The sequence below is a fragment of the Delphinapterus leucas genome, chromosome 12, assembly GCF_059928025.1.
Source record: "Delphinapterus leucas isolate spDelLeu-1000000601 "Yukka" chromosome 12, BTC_Dleu_Yukka2, whole genome shotgun sequence".
NCBI classification, from domain to species: domain Eukaryota; kingdom Metazoa; phylum Chordata; class Mammalia; order Artiodactyla; family Monodontidae; genus Delphinapterus; species Delphinapterus leucas.
The window spans coordinates 80,425,286-80,450,849 of record NC_143140.1 but is presented as its reverse complement, the minus strand read 5'-3'; the positions used below and the strand labels follow the sequence as shown (position 1 = coordinate 80,450,849).

The 25,564-nt window shown below is 37.6% G+C and overlaps 1 protein-coding gene across 5 annotated transcripts in view; it reads right to left on the bottom strand.

The window, feature by feature from the left end:
- Positions 1-24,970, bottom strand: part of TAB2 (TGF-beta activated kinase 1 (MAP3K7) binding protein 2) — an 84,739-nt gene extending 59,769 nt beyond the window's left edge. Inside the window, exons 1-2 of one of the 5 annotated variants that reach the window (XM_022558901.3) lie at positions 24,614-24,970; positions 95-243 (exon numbers count right to left, since the gene is read on the bottom strand). The gene's annotated coding sequence lies outside the window, so the exon portion shown is untranslated. Of the gene's footprint in view, positions 1-94; positions 2,146-24,613 lie in introns of those variants that run through there. The other 4 variants (XM_030760362.2, XM_089922129.1, XM_022558910.3 and 1 more) reach the window with 4 other exon arrangements.
- Between the last annotated feature and the right edge of the window lie 594 nt (positions 24,971-25,564).

Sequence of the window (25,564 nt, the reverse complement as noted above, 5' to 3'; positions counted from 1 at the left end):
CACAAGTTTTCAAAGTAAAGTGTTGGTTATTATAGATTTCATAGTAAGGCAGTTACATGGCTAAGCTTGGCTGGTACCATGGACTTTAGCATACCTGGAAATAGAAAAATTCAAATGGTAGCTGTTCTTGATTGGCCCATTGCCATTTTTGCAGCTTACAAATTTTTAATTAAGTAACTGCAGTGAGCTCATCTCTACTGGATACTTCTTTTCCAGGGCAGGTCCAGGAACTGGGTCTGGAGCCTTGAAAGCAGAAGAGAAACTAGAGTAAACTAGAGGTAGGCAGAACAAGAAACGTGACCAGATAACATTGAGATCTAATAGCAGTGAGGTAGTCCCCAATGTCTCTCACATGAAATATTCTTAAGTGGAAAAGAATCTCTTAAATTACAAGTTACCAGAAGATGCTATTTGCATTAGTTCAGTCATTGTCTTAATCTACACAACTCCACTCTGAACTCCTAATTCTAGAAACTAACACAGTAGCCTTTATGAAATCTCTATTGGCTTTTAGCAATAGACTGTCCAATATGGGACCACAGAGTATAAAAGAACAAGAAAAACAACAATAAATTCACTTTCATTGGTAAAACTGGAATTGTAAAGTCCTCATTTTCAGGTCAGTTTTCTCTTTTGCTATCTTATTTCCAATCATCTTCTAATTGTTCCCCTAATTTCCTACAATCAATTGTCAGAGGTTTCTTAAGAAATGCTTTATATATATCCAAGCAATGAACTGAATTTCAAGTTCCAATTTTTAAAAATACTTTGTAATTCTTAAAGAGGGAGGCAAAGAACAGCTCATAAGATGTGGTTCTTAACCACACTGGAAATTCTTTTTTCCATTACCAAAACAGATTCAATGATTTTTTTTTTTTTTTGGTTAGGTCCACATTATTTAAAAAAACACACACACGCAAAACTTGCAACTACAAAGGTTACAGAAATGGTAGGCTATTAAAAATGTTAGACTGTTGTACTAATTAGATTACTAGGGCCTGGAAATGATGTCCTTATGTTTGGTGAGCTGATACCCTTAGGAGTCTCTCTCTAAGAAACGAATCAATCCCACAGCAGTCAAAATAAACTGAACCCTCTGCTGCTGTCAAATGATGGCAGATTGTGAGAACTGTAACAGGACAAAAAAGTAGTGAAGACAAGGATTCAAAGAACTTAACTCCCTGCATTTCTAGTAACTAGAAACACAACAAAGCAAAATAAAATGAAAGTAGTTTTTAAGAAAAATGTCAATTTTCCACCTTCTGTGATGGCATGTTGCAGGTGAAAATATTCAGGTGGAGAAAGTTCTAGGTTCAAATCTGGTTCCAGTATAAACTAAAACTCTGCAGAAGTTTCCGGTCTATTAAATGGGATACCATCCCCCACCTCACTGGATTGTCATGAGAATTAGCACCTAATGACCTGGCACACAGTAGGTATTCAATACATTTTTCTGCATAATGGAACGTTATTTTTTTGTTCTAAACATATGAGTATACTTAAGCTTTCATTTTAATAAATGCTAAAGCAACAGCTGTGTAACAAGCTTTAGGTTTAAATAACTCAACTGTGTCACATCCTAAGAGATATAACTGATTCATCAACACTGATTTCAGAACAAAGCAAACGTAAGAAGGCTCAGTTCTGAGAATTGATGATAAATAAAAATATAACAATTTACATTTAGGATATAAAGAGAATTAGTGGTAAACAAGTAAGTAGACATGTAATTCTTCCTCCTCCAAGTAAAGGAAAAAATATGTTTGTCAACAGGTTAAAAGGTTATAGATCTGGGATACAGTGCCTTTTAAAAAACAAAAGGAATCAATATATGATCTAACTAGGTCTTTAAGTCAGGAAATGCTTTAAGGGCAAAGAAAAGCCTTACATTTGAGCAATAATTTTCCTCTTACTGATAGAACAGTGGGTTCCACACAAAATTATTATTTACCAAATATGGTTCCAAGATCAGATTACACCTTCCCTGGCATTACCAAGTAATAGAGCATTATCGCAGGCCACAAGGAATTTTAAAAAGAAAAAGAAAAAAAAAATTTCCTTAAAGTTACTCGAAATGTATTCACTGCTACAACTTTATTTCAAATAGTTTTTTAAAGTTAACATGGAAAGAAAGAGTCTTACTCAAAAGAGATTACAATTTACTTAGAGATGATAAGATTAAACTAAATTTTGCCAGAAGGCAAAAAAAAAAAAAAAGTATTTAAAAATGAGGATTCCTATTCATTAACCCATATGGATAGACTTTCAGTTTAAAGACATCAAGAAAAACACTTTTATAGACAAACCATTAATTTTTGTTTTTATTTTATAACTACTATCATATTGAAATTTCATTACTCAAATAATGTTTCAGTTGATTCTTTTGGATTTTCCAGATATAAAATGTCATCTACAAATAAATGTGCCTCCTCCCTTTCAATAATTACACCTTCTATTTTGTTTTTTGGTCTAATTATATTGGCCAGCATTCCCAAGACAATGTTATTATGTAACAGTAATGCTGGCCAGACCTTTTTTGATTCATGACTTTTAAAAAGGAATTTAGTATTTCACTAAATGCTAAAATAGGAATTCTAGTATTTTACCATTTCTAGTAACAAAATGCTGGCTTCCGGTCTGAGATATATAAAATCTTGGCTATGTTCATTCGTTCTTGTTTCACTAAGCATTCTTATTAGAAATAAATGTTGATTTCCCTTTTTTTTGATATCCATCAAGATATTCAAAGGCCTCGTGACCTACTAATATGACTTAATTTGATTTATCATTACATTCCTAGAGTGAATATTACTCAGTTATAGTATTATTCTGTTAATGTAATGCTAGATTCCATTTGACAGTTTTATTAAGCATTTTTTGCACCAACTTTTGTGAGACTGATGTGCAATCTTTTATGTTCATATTTTACGTTACGTGGCTTTATAAAAAGAACCAGGAAGCTTAACTTTTCTTCTCTATATTCTGATATACACAGCTAATTATCTAGTGCTTTTTGCAGGAAAGAGTCTCATATCAGCTAAGACCAGCATTTTCATTTGTGGCTCCAGATCCTATCCCTTTCTTTCACATTTCCACAACACCCTTTCTTTTCAATCTCTCACTTCAACCTACCAACCTGTTTAAGTCTTAACCATCTTAAACATACATACATGGACACATTTATACCACAAAAACTTTCCTTATCAGTTAAGTCTTGTTCAGCAAGTATTTATTCACAAAGCTGTTTATTAAAACTGCTACTCTATTCAAGGAACTGAGAATGAACTGCAGTTCCTGCCCTCTATTCCTAATCTAGTAAGGAGCACAACCATGCATACAAAAAACTGCAATAGCAATGCAAAGAATAAACAAGCTATGCTAGGACATCTCTCTCTCACCATGGGTGCCTTGCCAAACTTCTCTACTGAGTAGTTATGCTATGGTCTCAAATTTGTTTTAATCTGCCTTCAAGTTTTATCCCTTGATAAGTTTTATTCAAATCACCAAATCCAATAACCTCTTCAGGAGCCTTACCCACCATTTTGCAAAAACTTTGCGGCTTGTTTCATATATTTTTAATAAATCCAATTCGATCTTCAAATGTACTGTTAAATTTTGTTTTTTTAAAGGAAATTCATAGAATATTTTATTCTTTAAAAATTTATTCATTTATGGCTGCGTTGGGTCTTCACTGCTGCACGCCGGCTTTCTCTAGCTGCGGTGAGCTGCGGCTACTCTTCGTTGCGGTGCGTGGGCTTCCCATTGCAGTGGTTTCTCTTGTTGTGGAGCACGGGCTCTAGGCGCACGGGCTTCAGTAGCTGTGGCACACGGGCTCAGTAGTTGTGGCTCGCGGGCTCTAGAGCGCAGGCTCAGTAGTTGTGGCGCATGGGTTTAGCTGCTCTATGGCATGTGGGATCTTCCCGGACCAGGGATTGAACCCGTGTCCTGTGCACTGGCAGACAGATTCTTAACCACTGTGCCACCAGGGAAGTTCCCATAGAATATTTTAAGTTTTACTAGGCACTTTTAATTCACCATATCATTTGATGCTCATGAAAAACCACCCAGTAAGGCTAGGTAATTATTACTCTCATTTGCAAGGTTCAGAAAAATACATCAATTTACTGATTATCAAAACTCCAATAAGCAGCAGAGTTAGGGCCAGAGATGTATTTGTGGCTTTCTAACTCCAGGTCCAGGGTTCCCTCCTCTATATTTTATTAACTTGATTGATTAATTACTAACTTGAATACTTACTGATCATTCTCTTCTTTAAAACTTTTCTGGTCAATATTGCATATTCTTCTAGCGTCCTAGGTTCCTTATTTTGGTACTTCTTAATGTTTGTCAAAAGGATGTATAAGTAAAAACTATGACATTTATTCTCTCACTTCTTGCTCTGGCATCTCATCTACAGTTACAGCATCATCTAGGGAGAAGCTCCTTTAAATTGTAGTTTAAGCTTCCTGTTCTACTTGATGAAACGTAAGCATTCAGAATCATAGAATTTGATGTTGAAAGGATCTTAGAGATTATTAAGTCCAACATCTTTATTTAACAGAAGAAAAATGTAAAGTTCAACTCACACAAGTCAGTAGCAGAATTTGAATAAAAGTTTAAGCAAAATTTGCCTTTTTAAACTTATGAATCATAAAACAAATATATACATATACAGTAAATAGAAAACAACTAAAATTTCAAGAGTAATTACTGGCCCCTGTTTCATTTTTGTTAAAGATACTTGTCCATATTTCTAATATGACAATACTAATGTATGAGTCCATTTATCAAAGTAATTTTTTAAAAAAAATCATGGAATGGCAATAAAGTTAAAACCTACTCAATTCTATATATTCGTGCATTAATTATCTATCTTCCAGATTTTTAGAGTGAACTGGGAATCAAAATCACGCCACTACCTAGCCTAATGCTTCCTACCTAGGTTGATAATCATGACCTAGTCTACAAGGCAGGAACAGATACCACTAGACTGTTTTCTGAACACCACTTAGAACAGTGCCTGGTACATGTATTAAGTACTGAAAACGTGTCAGCTACCACTGCTTCTCCACCAATTACTACTTCTGAATATATTCATATGATTATAAATATGGCCGTATTAATGATTCAGCCATACAGACAAGCATCCTGTTAGAGGACCAGTACCTCACTCTTCTCCTTTTGGTCTACTGCCCAAGTTTTGTTCTAGTGAGCAGGGCCACAACCCTTTGTTATCTAGGAATACCTTTCCAACAACTCCCAAGCTAGAAGTACTTTAATATCTCAACATCAGAGTCTATAGGCTCTGAAAATTAACAGCTCATTTTAAAAGGAAATTTTCTACTCCAACACTTCTAAACTTTTAAGCTCATTTACCCATGATACAGAATGCATGAGAAATAAAAGGGAATCTCATTTGAAGCAGGAAGATTTTTTTTCCTCTTAATTGTGCTTAAGTTTAAACTTAAACTCTTCCCCAAACTAGCTTCCCCTCTTCAACTTCCCATTTTTATCAGAAATAGCAATTTTCTTGTTAGCCTGAAAACTGAAATTACCTTAACTTTTCTCTTGCCTTCCTTTACCTTTCTCAACTGCTTCAAATTTCATCCATTTAATAACTAACATTCCTCAAAACACAACTCCTGAGACTCTCCTCACTGGATATTACAGTCAGTACAGTTCACAATCACTTCCACAGTTCTGAAATCTAAAAAGTTCTGAAAAGATTTTTTATGAAGCTTCATGTCAAAACTCATCTGGTAGTGGCAAAAATCTGCTTTGAACTGACGTGAAGCTACTTACAGGCTTTATTTAGCCACTTACTGTAAACATTTCCATTTTTCACTGCAGAGATACTAGTGTTTAACTACTGGGTGATGCCTCAAACCTTGCTGGGCATGTTACATAGTATACAATATATACACATGTTACCTTTCTAAAATTCAAAAAATTATGAATTCCAAAACATAGCTGGCCCCAGGGTTTCAGAAAAGTTATCATGGACCTGTACAATATTGTTCCAAGAATCCTAATTTAGGCACCTTATTTTTAACTTTCTTTTTGATACTTCCCCTTACACCACTCCATGCATTTCAGCCTCCATATTTACCACCAAGTCCTATAGGTTCTTCTTTCCAAACACCACAATTGCCAATTCTACTCCACAACTACTGCTACCACACTATCCCAATCATCCAATTTCTAAACGACCAGACCCATAGTTTACCTCCCTGCCATTAAGTTCTTCCCATCTGACCCATCAAGCAGATTAAGAAAGGCTCCTATATAACCACTTAAAATACTTCACTGCTTTGCACAAGAACTTAATAAACTGGAACAGATACATAATAAGAGGGTAAAGATGGTGATTGTGGGATTATAGATGAATTTTTGTTACCTTATCTATAACTGTAAGCTAAGAAGAGGTTCTCTTTTTTTTCAAACTTAATGAAGTTTTAAAAATTTCTAAATTGACATATTTATTCTGTAATTAAAACAACACAAACAAATGAAAAATATACTAGGCCACTCCCCTATTTATCACTTCAACTAAAATTCCTCAGTGTGGTTTTCAAGGCCTTCTCCAGTTTGGTTCCACTAGGACTGGTATCATGGACACGCCCCTGGCCAACCCCGGCTTTTCAGTAAAGGCCAGTTTTACTGAAATATAGCTAATTATTTTTTAAAAAGAATGATTTTTAATGAGTAAAATAAATGATCACAAAGAAAATCAATTATACTGAAAAGCACAGTAATCAAGTGTTCTTTAGAACCCATATTTATGATATATTTGCTTCTTTATTAACACTCAACACAATAAAATCCAGCAGGGGTCTAATAACAACTATAATTTTGAAGTAGTAATCTACATAAACTGTACTCAGAGACAGCCACAACAGTAAAGTAATATGAAAATATCTGTGCTTTTTTTCTATTAGTAATAAAGTCACAGGTACTGCTAATACTACTGTGCTTTACTGTTTAAAATCATAATGGAAGGAAATATTAAATTTCAGTTACAGGTTATTCGTTGGTAAAAATATACAGATTTTTTTTTTCAGGGACTCCTTTAAATTCTCTCCTCAGATGCTCTTCAGGGTTATGGAGTCTAGAATTAAACTCTATTAAATCCACCTACTTTTATTTCCCACTAGTCCCCACAGTCAGAGAACTTCAGTCAGGTTTTGTCTGAACATGTTCAACCCTGCTTTCATTCCTGACTATGTTACTGCTCTAGCTTAGGATATCATTTCTCCACCTGGATGCTTATCAAAATCTTAACTATCTCTTGAAAAGCAATTCATGTTGCATCTCCTTTTCGAATTCTTTTTCTACTTCTTCAGCTCACATGGATCTCTCTATTCCTAGAACTCCTAATGTGCCTGTGGGTCAATGCTTCATGACCCAACATGTAATTATTTTCTTCGAGTTCCACTTCCGTGTCTCTTCATCCAAGGTGTAAGATCCCTGAGGACATGGGTGACATGCTTGTATACAGGACACTGCACATATAATATAGGCACATCGAATGTATTCAATAAAGAAACTATTCCCAATAAACCAAGTATCAGAAGACAATTTCTTTGGGAAGTTTAAGTACCAGAAAATACATCAAGAGGACTGAAAATTCCACTAAGCAGCAAAAACAGACTCATAAATTAAGCTTAATATTAATAATTCACCTCAATCAGAACCTAGATAGTCATATTATATTAAAAACTCAGAAACTTATTTACCTGGCAGTAATGAATTCCAAGTAATAAATCAGGAACGGAGTGCTAAAGTAGGCATAAAACAATGATTCATTCAAAAAATATTTGCTAAGCATCTACTACATGCCAGGCACAATTCCAGATTCCACTGATTCAATGGTAAAAAAACAAAAAACAAAAAACCCAAAACAATGAAAAACAAAAACTCACACAAGAATTTACTGTTAGGCCTTGGACTAGAACCTGGGGTTCCTGATTCTCATTATGAGGCTCTGGAACAAAAAGCTGTTTCTGTCTTTCAGAATAGGTAAAGTTGGGGTGGAGAAATGTTCTCAGAAGGCAGTAAATCATATAAAACATTATAAAGAAAAAGATTTGGAGCTATTAAAAATATATATAATCTACATAGTATATAAATATAACATTAAAATCTCTATACATAAAATCTATAAAGAAATAGATTTGGGGATAAGTTTCAATTGTCTGTAGAATATTTATTGCCTAATGATACTAGATGAATGAGGTATTACTCTACTCACTGATTAATATTTTAATCACAAACACTTCATGAAGTTTTATTCTTCTTCAAAGAGCTCTGCCAAGTTGCCTCATTTACTTTATATAGAAATATAAAAACTTAAATACCAATATCACAGAAGTTGGGTGGGTGATAGCAGTCATGGTGGTAAATATTATTCTAAGTAATCTTTTTCATCGGAGGGAAGAGCCCAAAAGAGGAGGATAATGTGAATGCGGGTAGGAAACAAGGAACTGCTCTCCACACATTTCAATCTCTAGTGCTGTTTATGACCAAATAGAAATTACTTTTCTTAAAGGAAAGTTCTTAGACTAATAGCAATGGAATTCAGAGACTGAGTGAGTGAGTGAGGGGGAAGGATAAGTGGGTGGGACTGGAACAAATAAATAGTCTGACAGTGCCATGCTAGTAACCTTAATTCATCTTATCCAAAACTCAACCCACTGCCTCCCACGCAATAATATAGCTATATGTTAATTACTAATAATAGAGCACTGATTCTGAAGTTAGAAATCTCAGGGTCTTCAATTCTTTTCCTCACCATATACAATCACTGGCAAAGTTCTACTGATTACTCCCACAAATGTTTCTTGCATTAATCCCCTTTTCTAGTCCCACAACCTCCTGGTTCAGGTATCTTTTACCTGGATAATCAAAGTAACACAATAATCTCTTATCTGATGGCTCATTCCACTCTTAGGCCGTTCTAAGCTATAGTTCACAGTGGTAACAAGCTTTCTAGCTCCTAAACATAGCTGGATCATGTCACTTTCCTCCCCAAGAGAGGTAAAAGATTTTGTAGAATTAGACTATACTGAGTTTTGGTAGAAGGTGATGACATTGACCAAGGGAATAATGGAAAAGAGGTTGGGCAGGAAGAGAGGAGACTTAAAGACCAAGAACTTACAACAAAGGAGTCAGAAAAGTTAGATAAAATGCAGGAAAGAATGGGATCAAGAAAGCCAAATGAAAAAAGGAATAACAATAAAGTTTATTATTTTTATAATAATTTTGTAACAATGAATAGTTAACATTTATTAAGCATTTATGTATGTGCTAAGCACTGGGCCAAATGATTTATAATGCATTCACTCATTTAATGCTCTCAATAATCATGAGAAGTAGGTACCTCTGTATCAGACTCAGCTGACTACACATTGTTCTCTCCCAGAGAAAATAAGGATTATTTTATATAGCGCCCCGCCCCCCTCTGGCCCCAGCCTTATTCCCCACAATGCCTAAAACAGAGCACCAAACAATTTACATTCTTACTATGTTGGTGTCAACAATACCAGAGGAAAGCCATTTTTCCTATTAATTTCATTAATATGTCATTGACTAGCACAATATATACATGTATATACAGCTATATACATACATACACGTACGTAAACATACACATACAAACACACTAGGGATCTGGAAATAAAATACTATGGCTTTCAAAAATAACTCTTCTCTTGGGGCTTAAATCTGAATTGGAACAGTAATGGCTCAGGGTATTTTTGTCTTGTAAAGCTCAAAGAGGAAAGGTAAATAAAAATGTTTTTAACTGAAGAGAAAAGAGGCTTATACCCCTACCATCTACCTGGAAATAGGGAGGACCTAGTCCTCCTAAAGGCAGATGAAAGTTACTTTCTTTTAAAATGTGTATAGGAAATTTCCTATGAGATACTACTATGGTCTAAACTCTAAGCCCAGCCTACTATTTGCCATGTGTGCTCCATTCCGTACAAGAAGTCTGGGCCAACTTTAGATGATTTCACATAAATCCACTACCACTAGGAAAAAAGAACAAATAACAAATGGCAAAATGTGTGCTTCACTGACCTTGGGTTAGTAATGTTGCTATGTTTGGGTGCATTCTTCAGGAGTGTAATATTTGTTTGAAAGCATCAGGGTACTATTCAGAAAAGACTTTTTTTTTTCTTTGCGGTACGTGGGCCTCTCACTGTTGTGGCCTCTCCCATTGCGGAGCACAGGCCCCGGACACGCAGGCTCAGCGGCCACGGCTCACTGGCCCAGCCACTCTGCGGCATGTGGGATCTTCCCGGACCGGGGCATGAACCCGTGTCCCCTGCATCGGCAGGCAAACTCTCAACCACTGCGCCACCAGGGGAGCCCCAGAAAAGACATTTGACCATAACCTATACTCTGGAATCTCAAAAACTCACTTACTTTTAAAAGCAAGCAAATCTTCTAGCTTTAAACTTTAGTAGTATATGTGTTCACTCATTCATTCACAAATATTTACATAGAGCTTAAATGTCAAGGCATTGTACTGATGCTGTAAAAACTTATTTAGTGGGAGAAACTGAAAAATAAACAGAATATTATAATAAAATATGGTAAATCCTGTGATAGGGGAAAAAAAGTCCTGAGATATTTAAATTATAAATAAGAAAAAGCATTAATCAGTTACAACAGAAAATATCATGCCACTTAAGAAAGTATTTTCCAGAATACCTTAATATGAAGAAAACATACCTGAATGGAATTCAGAAGATCTTTTTACCAAGTCTGTAAACTGAGGCTTACCCTTTCCCTTTACCAATTTAATTCTGGCTCTAAGTCAGAAATCTAAGTCTCTCCTTGCTAGCTATTTTGCATTCCTATTTTAAATTTTTGTTTTTGACCTGTCTCTTTGGCTCTCTGTTTTATCTACAAAAGAAATGTTGCCACAGAAAGCCTTTCAGTCACTTAATAATAGTGTCAAACCCTTTTCACAATATGCATAAAGCTACTTCATTTACAAAGATTTAGGACAAAGCTCTGAAAATTAGTAAAGCACATGTGTCTATACTACTATTATAGCCATCTACTTATCAAATAAGCATGATTAAATACACATTACAAGAAATATATATCCCCCAAATTTGTCTCCCAACCACATAATTTCTGGTGCACTCAATGTGAGATAAACAACAGTGTTGATAAACAGAACCAATCAAAATTTTCACAAAGTTCTTCACGTGCTAGGAGAGTCTTGCTTTTTGCTAATAAGCCTTAAACAATGGCACAGTAAAAAGAAAAAGGTTACAGGTATAATTTTTAATAACTATCACTATAATTTCTCAAATATCAACTCAACTGATGACTCTCTAATTTCAATTTCTAGCCTGAATTTCTTGCTTGAATTCCATTTGCATATCAAATTACCTACTTGATAGGTCCAGTTAAGTGTCTAGTAGGCCTTTCAAAGTTAACACATCCAAAAAAAAAAAACCAAAATCTCTTGATTGCCCAGCCCAAACTTGTTACTTCACTGTCTTCCCCAACTCAGCCAACAACGACTCCATACTTCCAACTGCTTGGGCCAAAAATCTTGGAGTCATCCTTGACTTCTCTTTTATGCCTCAGATCCAATTCATCAGCAATTTCTGCCCACCCAGGGTTTGTAATATATCCAAAATCTGATCTCTTCACACTCTTTCCTGTTGTTACTCTGGTCTAAGCCACCATCAGCTCTCATTTGGATAACTGCAGTAATTTCCAATATGGCTTCCCTGTTGACGTCTTTGCCCTGCTCTTATAGTTTATTCCACAAAGAGCTGCCACAGTGAATCTTTAACAAGGAAAGTTACCTTCAGTTAACAGTTTAAAGAAGAAAAACCGTATGGTCATATCAAGTGATTCTTAAACTAGGAAGAGACAGGCACCTACAAAAAACCTACAGCTAACATGTACTTAATGGTGACAGACTTCATGCTTTCCCTTAAGATCAGGAATAAGACTAGCTTGTCTGATGTCACCACGCCTACTAAACACAGTATTGGAAGTACCAACCAGAGCAGTAAGGCAAGAAGAGGAAATAAAAGGCATCCAGATTGGAAAGGAAGAAATAAAACTGTCTCTATTCATAGACACATTAGAAAACCCACAGTCTCCACAAAAAAACTACTAGAATTGATTAGTTTAGCAATGTCTCAGGATAAAGGGTGAACTCACAGAAATCAACCATATTGCTATAAACTAGCAATAAACAACTGGAAACCAAAATTTAAAACACAGTATCATTTACAACTGCTCCAAAAAAAAAAAAAATGTATCTAGTTATAAACCTAGCAAAACATGTATAGAATTTGTGTGTTGGAAGCTACAAAATGCAGATGAAAGAAATCAGGCAACCTAACTGTAAGGAGAGATAAACTGTGTTTATGGCTTGAAAGACTTAACAAAATAAAAATGTCAATTTTCCCCAAATTGATCTAAGGGTTTAATGCAATTCCTACCAAAATCCCAGCATGATTTTTTTATAGATTCTAAATTTTCCATGGAAAGGAAATGCAATAGTTAAAACAATTCTGAAAAAGAAGAATTAAGTTAGGGAAATTTTACTACCTGGTTTTAAGACTTACCATACAGCTACAGTTATCAAGACAGTGTGGTAGTAGTACAGAGATAAACACAAAGATCAGTGGATCAGAATAGAGAATCTAGAAACAGACGCTCACAAGCACAGCCATCTGACTTTTGACAAAGGTGCAAAAGCAATTCAATGGAGGAAGGATAATTTTTTTTAACAAGTGGTGTTGGAACAGCCGAACAATCCACAGACAAAAAGTGAACTTCAATCTAAACTTCACACCTTTATGTGAAGGTTATGTAAAACTGGATCATAGATCTACATATGCAAGATGTAAAGCTTTTTAGAAAACTTTTAGAAGAAAATAGGAGAATACCTTTGGAAACCTAAGGTTAAGCAAAGAGCTCTTATTAGACTTGACAACAAAAGGCACAATTCATAAAAGAAAAAAAGATAAATTAGACTTCATAAATTTTTTTTTTTCTCCGCAAAAGCCCCCATTAAGAGGATGAAAAGATAAGCCACAGATCAGGAGAAGATATTTGCAAATCACATACTTGACAAAGGGCTTGTGTCCAGAATATATAAAGAACTCACTAAACTCAACAACAAGAAAACAAACAATCCCATCAGAACATAAGCAAAAGACTTGAACAGACACTTCACCACAGAGGATACACAGACAGCAAACAAGCACATGAAAATACGTTCAACATCATTAGCTATTAGGGAAATGCAAACTAAAGCCACAAAGAGATGTCACTACATACCTATTAGAATGGCTAAAATAAAAAATATACTGACAATACCAAATGCTGACAAGGATGCAGAGAAATTAGATCTCTCATATACTGCTGATGGGAATGTAAAATAGTTCAGCCACTCTGGAAAAGTGGCAGTTTCTTACAGAGTTAAACATACATTTATCATACAACCCAGCCACTGTATTCCTGGGGATTTATCCTAGAGAGATGAAAAAGTATTTTCACATAAAAACCTGTGGAAAACTGTTCACAGCAGCTTTAGTTTTGGAGCCCCAAACTGGAAACACAAAATTCCTTCAATCAATGGCTGAACAATTGTGGTACATCCATACAATGGTATACTTCTTAGCATTAAAATGCAATGAACTACTGATACACGAAACAACTTGGATGTATCTCAAGCGCATAACACTGAGTGAAAAAAAGCCAATCTCAAAATATATAACACAACACATGATTCCATTTTTATAGCAATTCTTGAAGAGTGAAAGGGGGAAAAAAGGGAAAATAGCTCACGTCTTAAAATCCTTCCGTGGCTTCTAATCTCATCCTGAATACTAAAATCCTTTCTACGATCTAAAGAGCTACATGGAAAGCACATCAGTAGATGAGAGGATCTCATCCACTCTTCTCCCACTCTCTTAACTCCAACTGCACTGGTCTTCTTGCTGTTGGAACACGGCAAGCATGCTCCTGCCTCTCTATTTAGAAAGCTCTTTCCCTTTATTACTTCACTCAGGCACCTGCTCAAATGTCATCTAATCAGAGAAGACTTCCGTGTTGCCTCCCAAATAAAATGATGTCTTCTTCCTCTTTCTCTCTCTCTAGGAACCTTAAAACCAACAAACAGAACTCAAACATCTTCCTCACCTGTTACTGCCCCTGGTATGCTCTTGTGTTGATGAATGGCAGGCATTATACTATGCACTCAGGTACTCAAGCCAGGGCACTTGTGATTACTTACTTACTTCACACTCAGTATTCTCTTCTCAAATTCATCACCTGCTCTTCTCCCTAATTACAGCCTTAACGCACGTCTTTATCAATTCTCAAATAAACGGTTATAAGGCTACCTCCCGCCCCCCCCCCCACTCTTTTCTAAATATTCTCTACACTGCAGCCAGAGAAATCTTTCTAGAATGTTAATTTAAACATTCCATCATTTATGGGATGAAGTCAAATCTACTTTACAGAGCATACAAGTATTTTCATGCTCTTTCTTCTCATCTTCCACCTCACTTCCAATTAACCCATCACTGGTACCTAATGCACTGTGGAACTATTCACAGTATTGAATAGGTGTGGACTTTGCTACCTCCATCCTTTATGCATGTTGTTCTCTCTGACTGCAATGGCCTCTCTTCTCCCAACTTGTCCTCCTCTTCCTTGCCTATCTGACACAAACAGATTGTGTCACCCTTCCTATGAAGAATTCCCTCATATATCCCTCCTTCCCTCACTGAGTCAGACACTCCCTCCTGTAGATTCCGAAAGTGTTTTATGTCTAACCTTGTCACTGCATTTGCTAGTGTTAGTACACTATTGATAGCTTGTATACCTGTCCCTTGAGGGCAAGAACAATATGTTAGTCATCTTTCCAATCCCATCACCTAGCAAAATACCTGGCACACAGCAGGACTCAAAACTAATTCAAAACTACTGGATAGGTGAATTAGGTTGACCAATAAAGAAGGTAGAGATGAGGCATGGTGAAAGAATGAGTCAGGCAAGATTTTTTGGGTTAGCTATTTTGCACAGGTATATCATAGAAGCCATATGAAACAAACTCTATGGAGTTTCTTTCTATTCTTTTGGTCATGTGATACCCTATAGAAATTGAAGTACTGATTCCGTAGCTTGGTTTGGCTAAGATCACCAGTTCACTTTTCCCATGAACCAGTTACCTTCCTCAAAAGAGTACTTCTTGTTCCATTCACAGAGCTACAGCAACGGCTCTGAACAGTCATCCTGTAAATTCATGCCATTGTTCATGAGGGGAAAATCTCATGAAGAGAATGAGGATGTCTCACTCAGGCCCAAGCACCACCTCAGCTAGAAAAATCTCAAAAGAGAAAAAGAAAAGTCAAGCCCAACCAATACATGTCAATACATTTTCATATGTAAAAAAGCAGAATTGGCTTTGTGGAAATGGAAATTTTTTATTTTTTGAAACCCCACTTCCACATGTTTATTTTTCCATTTCCTTAGAAAATCATCATAAAGTAGCAAACAGTACTTAGTTAAGTATAGTTCAGGTATATGCTAGTCACAAGGTAAACAGCAAGTTACTCTCAATGCAAACACACAGTACCTGTATTTTCACCAACTTTTGTTTGTCAATGGTCCCTTAGATATCTTGAGTACTTTTTCTCTTCAGTTCTAGTAACTACTTAACTGTGATGCCTACATGCATCTGCTTGAGTTCCAAAGAGTAGACGCCCATGTTTGTCAGGTCACTAACAGTCTTTTAAAAATTAACCAAGCAATTATACCACAATCTGTGCTCAATGAGTTAAAATGGAAGAAACACTCTGTTCTGAAGCCCTTTTAAAAAGCAAACTTTCTTGCCTATATTGCTATCTTCTCTGTTACTATTTTCTAGTGACAACTTAGCACCAATAAAAGCTGATGAACAGAAAATGTTTGTATAAGCATCACTGTATAATACAAACTGTATTATTAGTAGGTTAAAATATTACTTATACAAATAGCAATTAATACTAATTAGTACAGCAAAATATTCGACAACAATCACCAGTTCACTCAATGAATTAAGATAAAAAAACTTTTAGGAAAACTCAAAGCAAAAAATCACAGTTAACCCAGTAATGAACATCAGGAAATTCAGCACTGTATCTTTTTTGAATGTGAAATATGGACACAGAATACTATTAAAATAATTGAAAAAATATTAACTAGCAATTTAAAACAAAAAAATTACAAAGGTCACCTTATACAGATAAAGTGGTATATGTTTTATAGTATTATATTTAAGCTCATATATTTTCAGTGTTTTCAAAATCTGATCCATGCCAATTTTCTAATGCTTTTCATAAAAAAGCCTAAATCATGGGTTGTGAACTAATTTCAAATTAAAAATGTGGGCTTTTTCACAGGAACAGATAAGAAAAATACAAAGAATTAATAATTTGCATGTTTATTTTGTAATTAAAAAAATAATGGTTATGTTTTGTTTATTTCACCCTTGGTCTGAAGAGGTACAGTAAATTAAACAGTATAGAAGTTATTTCCCTTTTATTCTACTTGTTGGGGAAAATGAATTGAACAGGTATTCTGAAAGAAAAACCTAACAAAGCTAAATTCCAAATGTAAGATTACCTCCCATTATTTGAGCTATATGTCTACTTTGAAAAAATAATTCACCTTGTTCTGTTTGAAAGATTAATACTTTTTGAAACTGAGCTTCGCTAAATAGAAGCTAATATTGATATAAGAAAGTTACAGGGAAGAAAATCTGCCTCAAAAAGCATAGGATATATCAGACATTTTGACGACTACTTATTGATGTCTACTAAATTCAGGTAAGTACTGTGCTAGGTAACATAAATACAGAGCTAGCTAACATAAGAAATACAGATAATGTAGTTACAACTACCATGCAAGGTAGGTATTATTATACCTATGTATTTTTCTAAAGACAAGTCCTAGAGTCAAAGAGTTTGAGTGATTAGCCTAAGACCACAAAGCTATAGTTAGTAATAGAACTCACAATTGAACTTGGGCTCATCTGACTTTAAAGACCAGGTCTTTTCTTATCATACGTCACAGATTCCCAACACGATAAAATTAAGATGTTTAGTTAAAAGGGTGGAGGTTGACAAGTTGACAAGTTAACAGAGACCAACTCAAACTCAAAAGTAGTATTTTCTTCAGCAGCTGAGAGAATTAAAACTAGGTAAACTCCCTTCTACTCCTATTTTCCCAGTTCATATCAGAATGATTGTTTTTGTTGATTTCTCTGATAAACAAAACTTGCCTGGTGTGAGAACTGTGTTCAGCAAGGTCAAATTGCAGATTTCAAGTTTTCATTTGTATTGGCAAGTATTTCCTCCCATTGATCGGGAATGAAAAATCATTCCCCTGAACTGCCATTGGCTCTATACTAATGAAACAAGCAGTATCTGGCCTGCCTGACTGGCAAACCGACAGGAAGCAAACTTGTGATGTGCTCCATTTTGCTAACACTAAAAAGGTTAACATTAAGATATTATGGGTCAAAATAAGTTTTCCTTAATATAAATGTTAGAGGAAAACTTTAAACATTAAAACTCAAAAGAAGAGTATTATTTAATAATTCAGATGAAAGTATAGTTAATAAACCAAAGAATAAAAAGAATTTACTAACTGAAAATTTACTTTTTGTGCACTTTTTTCCCCTCAATAATTCACTGTCATCTGTTATTCTCCCAGAACCTGTCTTCTGCACTAGCCAAACAGGCAAGTTAAATGGTCAGAATCAACCCCCAGAAACTCTGAAGTTTTTGATGGTAGCACTAATCTCTATACTATACCTCGGAATGTGGCATTGCTTTTGACTTACTGTTTTGGCAAGCTTGGGCAGGGGCTGGCTGCAGAGACCACGAATTTTCTTTAACAGAGTAATTCTTTTGAATAATTTTATTAAAAACAATCAGCATTCATACATTTCCACCAAAATCTTTTAAATTCAACACTTCTTTACTCTTGCTTCTCTCCTCTGTCTCTCTCTGCAGGACCATTCCAACCTCTACTTTATTATTTGGCTTCTGAGGCTTGTACCAGGACTGTTTTTTGTTTTTCTTCTTAGGTGAAACAAGAATGCCACTTTCTTTAACAAGGCAATTAAAATACTACAAATTCTTAAAATGCCCTGGTCTATGTTGTACCTGTTTGTGGATAAATCAGACTGACTTTCTTTCTGAAGCCACTCAAGCTGACACCCTGTAGTAGTATCCCTTTCCAGTGGTAGGTTATTACAGTTCAAAACAAACAAACAAACAAACAAAAACCCACAAGAGTATAAAAATATCCAATTGTAGATATTTTTATCTCATTTCTAAAACAGTATTGTGTCATACCAAGTTTAAAAATGAAGCAATTTGTTTCTATACATCTTCAAGGGGAATTTTTTTAAAAGCCAAGAAATATTTTGCATAAATGACTAAAGATCTTAGAACTTAAGGGAAGTCTTCAGTTTTAGGAAAGTTAAAATTATTATTCATTAGGCAGAGAATAACTTGCTACAGAGCAGGAAAAAGCTTACTGGTACTAAGATTCAAACATCTGAAAAATGGTTACTGTTAAAGTAGGGTAGGGTGGGGTGGGACGTTTTCCCTTTTCCGTGAAAACACCAATATTCCCCACATCACAGGAATGTAAGAAAGTGACTGAGCCATTTAATCCATAATGTCAGTATAAATGTACAGTTTCACTGAAATTGCCTTAAAGAGGTAAGACAAACTTGTCTTTTAAAGGCTGGTTAAGAGCACATAATTATACATGAATTATTTTTTCTAATCTGCTTTTAAAAATTTCTATTCACTTTTTCACTTTAATGTCAACAACTTCATAGGAATAGGTTAATAAATACTAATTTAGCTGCAAATAATTTCTTTCTTTTCTTCCTTTTAACTTCTAGGATGTTTTTTCAAACTTTTGGCTAGATTCAAAAAAATAGCATTCAGAAGATTTTGTGTGATATCTGAGTCTGTGCTTAAAACTAGAGATTCAAAGACTTAAGTCCAGTGCAAACACTTTTCAAAATCAGAAGGTGCTTACTACCAAAAAGAGTTGTGATACACAGGAAAACTATCACTAAGAGCCATTCAGCACTGAATGTGCAGTAATCCTTGAGCTCCTTAAGTACAGGCCAGGCACTGAAGATATGGTGAAGTCAAGACTGAAGGGAAAATAAGACACGGTTTGTCCTTGAGACAGTTTAGTGATTTCCCAGGCTAAAAATGAAAAACAAATATTGCAATTTGACTATTCCACTCTTTCTTCAAAAAACTTATGCACAATTTGCATTACTTCCTCTTCATAAAAGTTTTCCTTAATACTTTGTGAATTCTCTGAATTACCCCTTTTCACACAATAAAGGTATAATAACTAATGACAAAGCGAACATTTATTGAATATATAAACTGCACTAAATGTTTCACAAGTACTTCCATGAACTGGGATCTTATACGATATTTTTATCTACTTGTCAAAATGCTGAAATCCAACTCATCAAGATATGTCACAACTTTTCCTCATCATAAAGACTAGGTTTACTCCTCACAGCATATTGACTAGATAACATGTGCAAACGCTCCAGAAAGTATTAGTGACCATAAATTACAGGTGAGTTTTAATTAACCTTATTCTATCAGAGAAGAGTGCTTTAGTTGTTCAAATAAACTGTGTATTAAACAATGTCCCCCACAGTGCTATGAAAGCTTCTTGGAAAGATTACCAACATCAGCTATTTTGTTTTATAACAGAACTCCAGATAAGCAACAGACAAAAAAGTTGCAGTTTATTGAGCCCCTTCTATATATCAGATAATTTACACAAAATGTATAATTTGGCATCACGACAACCCTATAGATATTCTATTCATTTTACAGAGAAGAAAACAAGCTCAGAGAGGCTGAGAAATTGTAGTTGGCCCCAAATCACAAAGCTAGTAAGTGGCAAACCAGGATTCAAACCAGGATAGCAGACTCCAAATTTTCTACTGAGCCACAAAGCAGCTTTCTGAAGCACTAACAATAGGAAATCGCTATTAACTAAAACTCTGAAGTACAAACATAATGTTGTTCCCAAGTTATGAAGTATATTTCTAAAAAAAGTTTCTTATTGGAGTATAGTTGATTTACAATGTTGTGTTAGTTTTGAAGTATATTCTTAAAGAAAAAAATTTATGTATGGAAGTTTTTGTTTTTGAAATCAAAGATAATATCCACTATGCAGTTTTTAAAAGAGCAAATATGCAATGTCTGTTCCCCAACCTCCTGTTCTGTTTTACTTTTCTCCACAGTACTTTTTTCTCCCAGACACGCTTGATTTTACTCATTTATTATATCTTCCACTACTAAAATGTAAACTATATGAGGACAGAAATTTTGTCTGTGTTATCCACTGCTGCCATCTCCAATATCTCAAAGAACCCTGTGCTCAATAAATATCTGTGAAACGATAGAAACCTTGGCACTTAGTAGGTATTCAATAAATATTAGTTTCTCTTTTACTATGCAGGAAACACTAAAAAGGTTAATGTTAAGATACTAAAGGTCTAAAGAAATTTACCACTCCCTTGATACCAAATTTTGAACTGAAACAGATTATCAGAAATCCAATAGAATTTCTTGCTCAAGTTTTACATTAAAAATGTTGAGGCAAATCAAAAAGATACATTCGGCAAAGCCTCATTTATAAAGCACTGTCAGGAGATACGGGGGTCTACATGAATTATATTTTGAACAAAGCACTTTTAAGTGGCAAAACTTTAATCAATTTTCACAGAGATCTTTTACTGATATTAATATTCACAATTTTGCTTTGTGGCAATTCTGACTTGGATCGCCTTCTAAAACATCAACTTCTCAGCTGACGCATCTTACTGTGTTTTTAACAGTAGCCCATTCCTTCTGAGGATTAAGAAATTAGAAACTAAGCATACTTTGTAAAATGAGTCAAAAAAAATCAAAGTGAAAAGTCTAAGTAAAATGCATAAGTTTAACACTAGAAGGCTAGTAGTAAATACTACTTAGTACCAAACATTGTGTTTTGAGGGATGGAATACTTAGAAAATGAAGAAAAAGACAGCCATTCTTAATCTCTGACTCTTATCAAGATCACAGGCGAGTTTAGCAGTTAACTAAAGGGAATGTAAAAAGTACAGTACTGGGCTTCCCTGGTGGCGCAGTGGTTGAGTCCGCCTGCCGATGCAGGGGACGCGGGTTCGTGCCCCGGTCCGGGAAGATCCCACATGCCGTGGAGCGGCTGGGCCCGTGAGCCATGGCCGCTGAGCCTGCGCGTCCGGAGCCTGTGCTCCGCAACGGGAGAGGCCACAACAGTGAGAGGCCCGCGTACCGCAAAAACAAACAAACAAACAAACAAAGTACAGTACTGGCCACCCCTGAGTACTTACTCAGGGATTTTAGCTTTCTGATTAAGTAAGTGTCCTTGATTTTTAGGGTCAGAATCATAAAAAAATGAAATGTTAAAATATTATAAGTATTTTGGAAATATGAGCCAGAGGCAAATAAATATGAACATGCATACGTTTAGATTTCATACAATTTCCAAGTCTCAAAATCCTTACCATCTTAATACAGAGGACTTAAAATAAAATGACATATAGACTGTGAGAGTCTACCGAAAGATTCAGCCGAAACCTCCTTAGAATCGTTCAGCATGATCACCTTCCTGTGCTTGGCACCCACCACTACCCACCTTTCCATTTTCCTAGTTGCCTAAAACTGTTCATCTAATCCTCTACTAGCATCTTATCCCCTAGCTTCTCCTCCTTATTACTGTTTTGCCCCATTTTCACATTTGCCTCTGTTATTTCCTCATAATCCTTCTATTTTATAGAGTCCCAATCTTAGATGGACCAAATAAAGATGACATAAGTGAAACAACGGAAAAGTGCTACTACCGTTCTCTCTTGGGTCATAGGAGCATGGCCAAGTAGAGATATAATGATATTGAAGCTTTTCTGAATTACAGTTTAACTTACAAACTTTGTATGTTGTAAAGATTATCAGGAACTTTTTTTCAAAACATCTATAGCAAGGTAAACAGTGCCTTTTAAATACTTTGATAACCATTAAAAAATACACTTTTAGTCTTGATGAATTTATACAACTAAAATAAATGCTGTTTCAGAAAATTCACACATTCCTCATGGGACTTTTTTGGCACAAAACTCACAAAGTTTCATGTAAGTGGTGCCCATCACACCCATTTTGCAAAATGCCATATGTTCATAGATACATATGTAGATTTCATCCTCAACAGTATTTTGAGAAAAGAATTTTCCTTACAGAGAAAACTACAGAAGTAGAATAAATTTTTATTTCTGTCAAGACACAAGACTAATCATGTTATGACACTTACCCAAGTATAATGTGTTACTAATACTAAACAAGCAATTCTCAATAATAACGTAACTGGGGATCTGAGTAGTTGTGCCCACTTTGCAGAGTTTAAAAACCTCCTGATTTCATTAGATGCAATAACTGTATGCAAGTTTTAAACAATATCACTAGCTGAAGGCAAGCGCTTCTTTCCAGTAAAGAGAGGACCAAATATAGGTGTTATTTCAATCAAATCAGATTAAGTTAAAACTTATTTTTCAGGAAATTTGGATCAGATGAGACTGATCATTTACCCACTTCTTAACAAGTTACAGAGGCACAGGTTCTACTATGCGACAGTTCACTAAAGAGGGCTGAACCACTTGCATTTCATCAGTGTCCCCTGAGAATACTTTTGAACTCAGAAAAGGTATTCCACGTGCCCAAGAGAAAAATGAAATAACGGAGTATATTCAGTGGACGACTTACTCATCTAATTAACGCATTCAACTTTCAGTTGATCCTTTAAAGATTTAAATCTTAAGCACCCTCTATTAGAAACTGATTAGATTTAAGGGGAAAAAAAACCCAACAGAAGTTCTGAATCACTGGAATTTTTGTTCTATTTCCTGTTAACACACTGATAGTGCCATCATTCAATATATTCCTTCCAGACACGTTTTTTCAAAGCTATTGAATCCTTTTTAAACTTGGCCCTATTTTAATTTGTAACTCATTTATCTGACAATTCTTCCCATTGTTTCTAATTTAAGTGCTCAGCCAAAGCTTACAGTAAGATGAAGAGCGTGTCTGTCTTTATTAGAAAATGCAGTGGTTTCAAAATCTAAAGTTTCAAACTGTCAGGGTTTAAAACCAATCACGACTTCATTGTTCCAAGGAATTCAAAGATACTTTTAAAAAGGTGTCAATACTCTGCTACTGTATGAAGAGTGTGGTAAGCAGCAGTAGTGTAAAAACTGAAAGCAAAATTGTATTCCATGCCCACCAAAATTCCCGGCCAAATCTGAAATTGCATAATGAGCAACGTACTCTTTAAGAGTGAGCTAAAGCACAAACGAATTCCTTTTATAAAATGCGAATAAACCTGACCCTAAAGTTCGACACTTTACAAACTTACCTAAAACAGACAAAATGGATGCAAAAGTATACTGCCTCACTGTTGCCTCAAATACGACCTTAGTGTTCAAGAACTTTCCAATGAAGAGAGGCACTCAAAACAGCCTCGCACTGGGGACCCCGAAACGCATGAACTCCTGCGAAACCCCCGTGAAGCTGCAAATGCCCTCCACTCTCCTGGAAACCCAGCTTATCAGAAACATTTGAAGAATTCCTCCACGACAATTAAGCTGACTTGAAGAATGGAAACCGAACATCGCAAATATACTATATATGGAATGAAACATGGCCAAACGCATAGATACGAAGCCACATGGGCTCCGCCACTCTGCTATACTACCCAGCCCGAGCAGCCTTACAGCATCAGCAACGGGAAGATACACCTGTCACCTGTTCAGCGATACCCAGACCCTTTCAGCCTCCCGGCCCCAACCCCAATCTTAGGTTTTGAGGTTGACAGGACAGAAAGCTAGAACTATACTCTGAAATCTAAGGGCTACACACTCACAGCCGGGGCTGGCTCCCCACTTCCAGAAGGCTGCAGAAAACCCACATCGGAAAAGGAAAGACGCTCTCCCCTCGACCTCCACGTAACTCCCTCGATCTCTCCCCGCAACACCCTCGCCCCTAAGTCATCCCTCCTCGGGCCACGGCTCCCCCAGAGGAGATCTCCGTCCCCCCCCGCCCAGCCCCCCCATATCTCACACATGCCAAAGGGGCGGGCCGGGGGCACCCGTGCAGGCAGGGGCCCTCCCCGCCCCCGGCACCCTCCCCCACCCGAGGCTCTCCCCGGCGCCCGACTCCAATGAATCTCCCCCTCCCCCTACACACTTCTTCCCGGGAGCCCAGGCCGGGCCCGATGCTCCCCACCCCCGCCCGGTCTGGAGGACTTGGGGGGCCTCCCTCTCTGCCTCGCCACTGGGGAAGGAAGGAGGCGGAGGGAGGAAGAGCGAGAGGAAGAAGCGGACGCCCCGCAAGGGCCTCGCGAGTCGGCAGAGTCCCTTCCAGATGAAGGGGGGGGTGCGGGGAGCTGAGGGGAGAGCCGGGATTGGGGATCCCGCCGAGGCCCGGCAGCGCTGTCCGCTTACCCTTCGCCGCCGCCGCTTCCCCCTCCTCCTCCTCGGCCGCCGCCGCCGCCGCCTCTCCCACTACGGCAGCCGTCTCCACCGTCGCCGCCGCCGCCTCCACCACCACAGCCGCCGCCAGCGCCGCCGCCGCCTCCGATTCCACCCGGCAGGGGGGACACCTCAGCTCTCCCTCCCTCCCCGCTCAGCCCCTCCGATCGGCCGCCGCCGCCAACTCCCTCCGGCTGCCGCCGCCGCCGCTGCTCGTGGCTGAGGGGGAGGGGAGGGGGTCGGGCTGGGACGCCTCGCCGGCGGCTGCTGCAGATCAAAAACGATGGCTGGGTGGCGTCGCCTCTCCCCGCTCCTCGGCTCCAGCTCGCTCGGCCTCCCTACCTCCTTCAGCCCCCACCCCCCTCGCGCTTGCTTGCCCTCCCCCCACCCCCCCAGCTCTCGCTCGCTCTCGCCGCGGCTCCGCCAGTCCAGTGCAAATCAAAATACTGTCACACAATATGGCGGCGCGGCCGCCGGCAAACACCGCGAGATCTGTGGGCGCTGCTGAGGCGGCGGCTGTGACTAGGCCTCCCCCAGTCGGGCGGCGGGGGAGCGGCCGGCGGCGGCGGCGGCGGCGGCGGCGCGGCGGGAAGATGCTCTTTCTCTGCCCTGCACCCCTCCCCCGACTCTCGCAGACTCCACACCCGTCTTGCGAAGGCTGCAGGGAGAACGCTGCCCGGTCGCGCGGACTGGCACGGGCAGCCGCCGGGGCCGTGCTAGAGTGGGCGCCGAGGCAAACGGCCAGAGGAGGGCCCGATCCTACTTTTTAAGTTTTATCCCGGCCGCCGTTACTTGGAGGGTGTGTGTGTGTGGAGAGAAAGAGCAGGTTTACCCCCCAACGGGGGCCGATAGCAGTTTGGGTTGAAAGGAGAAAAGAACTCAGCTCCCCGCGGCTCGGCCCGTCCGGAAGCGGGCGGCGGGACC